We start from the raw sequence: 3,050 nt of genomic DNA, 5'->3' as shown, positions 1-3,050 counted from the left end.
AATATTATAAGATGAAGTTGCAGCAAATGACATGAATCAATCAAATGCAACAACACCAAATATTTCAAAGGTAAATATATTAGATATATTGGCACAGACAAAAAAACAGGTAACAGATAAGCTAGGATCCCTGGATGCACTGCAACTCAAAGTAAAGGTAAAATGTAGAAAACAAATACATATACAATAGGTTTCAAAGAGAACTTCATAGTTAATACATAAAGAATTGAGTGCAAACTATAAAATCTCTGCATATAGAAAACAGGTAGCCAGAGCTATGAAAACTCTCTCAGAGACTTGATACTCCATTCAACGGACTATCATTAAAACTGGAAACCCAGCATTAACTTTATATCAGATCTCAGCATTTAAGATATTGGCCAAATCCTTTAACCCTTATTTATTAAATCAATATGCATAAAATTGCAGGAGCTGAGTATGAATATGTGATGAATCTTTAAAATTCCTATTTTCTTAGTCTCGTTACATCTATTTGTATATGTTTCAGGAGATGCCTATTGAGTGCCTTTAATACAAGGAGCATAAGAAATAATATGATGTAAAAGAATGGGGTCTCTCTCTTTCTCACACACAAGTAGTCCCATTTACCCTAGGGGAAAAGTACTTTAAAGTACTTAAATCAAGAACTATGGTATAAGACACAAACACACACACACACACACACACACACACATTTTATATATATATATATATATATATATATATATATATATATATATATATATGTGTGTATATATATACATATACATATATATATAATGTGTGTATATATATACATATATATATGTATATATGTATGTATATATATATATGAAAAGTTTAAGAGAATGTTTAATTTAAATGCTATTCAAATAGTTTAGTTTATTTTCTACCAACACTAAGAGATTTCTTGCAATATATTTTCGTTTTTATTTATTAATTTATTTATTTACTTTAATTTGTTCCCTCCTCTCCTCCCAGTTCCTCCTTCCCACCTCACCGCCTGCTGCCTCTCCCTTTATCCTCAGAAAAGGGGATTCCTCCCATGAATATCAATGAGCCTAGGCATACCAAGTTGCAGTAGGACTACGCTCATCTTCTCCTATTGAGAACAGACAAGGCAACACAGTTAGGGGAAAGGGATACAAAGGCAGGCAATGGAGTAGAGACAGACCCTTCTTCTGCTATTAGGTATGTCAGGTGTCCCCCACGAAGACTAAACTGCACATCTTGTATACCTGCTACATATGTGTAGAGAGCCGAGGTCCATCACATGTAGGCTCTCTGGTTGATGGTTCAGTCTCTGTGAGCCCCTACAGACCCAGGTTAATTGATTCCATAGAATTGATCCCATGGGCTATTTTCTTGTGATGTCCTTGACCTCTCTGGCTCTTTGGATCCTTCCTTCCCCTCTTCCACAAGATTCCCTGAGCTCTGCTTAATGTTTGGCTGTGGGTCTCTATATCTGATTCCATCAGCTACTAGGTGATACCTCTCAGTTGAAAGTTACTCTAGGCTCCTGTCTGCAAGTATAGCAGAACATCATTAATAGTGTCTGGGGTTGGATCTTTCTCATAGCATGGGTCTCAAGTTGGGCCAGTCATTGGTTGGCCATTGCCTCAGTCTCTGCTCCCTCCTTATCCCTAAAATTCTTATAGACAAGACAAATTATCAGTCTAAGGTTTTGTAGCTGAACTGATGTCCCTATCCCTCCATGGGAAGTCATACTTGGTTACAAGAGGTGGCCATTTCAGGTTCCATATCCCTTATTGCTAGGAGTCTTAGCTAGGGTCATCCTCATAGCTTCCTGGGAGTTTCCATTGTCCTAGGTTTCTAGCTCATCCCGGCAATGCACCTCTACCAACAACTCCAGTTCTCTCTCCCTGTTCTTTCTCTCTCCATCCTCCACACACTTGATGTCTCCTGTTCCCCTTCCCACCCCCTCTCTTACCCAGTTACATCCCTCCATCTACCTTCCTTGTCTGCTTTATTTCCTCTTTTCACTGTGATCAAACATCCTTCCTGGAGCTCTCCTTGTTATATATAGTCATAGTTCTTTTTTTATATATATTTTAAGGTTTTTATTGGATATTTTATTTATTTACATGTCAGATGTTATCCTCTTTCTCCATTACCCCCACCCAGAAACCTTTCTCCCTCCTCTGCTTCCATGAGGGTGTGCCCCACCCACCCACTCCCACCTCCCTGCCCTTGAATTCCCCCATACTGGGGCATCCAGCCTTCATGGGACCTCCTCTCCCACTGATGCCCTACACGGCCATCCTCCACCACATAAACAGCTGGAGCCATGGGTCCATCCAAGTATATTCCCAGGCTGGCTTAGACCCTAGGAGCTCTGGTTGGTTGGTATTGTCGCTTTCCCCATGGGGCTGCCAGCCCCTTCAGCTCCTTCAGTCTTCTCTCTAACTCCTCCATTGGGAACCACATGAGCAGTTCAATAGTTAGCTGCAAGCATCCGCTTCTATATATGTCAGGCTCTGACAGAGCCTCTCAGGAGACAGCTATATCAGGCTCCTGTGAGCATGCACTTCCTGGCATCCACAACAGTGTCTGCATTTGGTGACTGCACATGGGATGAATCCCCAGGTGGGACAGATTCCGGACGGCCCCTCCTTCAGGCTTTGCTCCACACTTTATCTCCATATTTGCTCCCATGAGTATTTTGTTACTTTTTCTAAGAAGGACCGAAGCACTCACACTTTGGTCTTCCTTCTTCATAAGCTTCATGTGGTCTGTGAGTTGTATCTTGAGTTTTGCCAATTGTTAGGCTAATATCCACTTATCAGTGAATGCATACCTTGTGTGTTCTTTTGTGATTGGGTTACCTCACTCAGGATATTTTCTAGTTCCATCCATTTGCCTGCGAATTTCCTTAATTCATTGTTTTTAATAGCTGAGTAGTACTCTAGTGTGTACCACATCTCTGTTAACAACATATGGGTTCTTTCCAGCTTCTGGCTATTATAAATAAGGCTGCTATGAACATAGTGGAGCATATGTCCTCATTATACGTTGGAGCATCTTTTGCG

Source organism: Arvicanthis niloticus, chromosome X, assembly GCF_011762505.2.
Source record: "Arvicanthis niloticus isolate mArvNil1 chromosome X, mArvNil1.pat.X, whole genome shotgun sequence".
NCBI lineage: Eukaryota > Metazoa > Chordata > Mammalia > Rodentia > Muridae > Arvicanthis > Arvicanthis niloticus.
Note: the sequence above shows the minus strand (reverse complement) of the source record.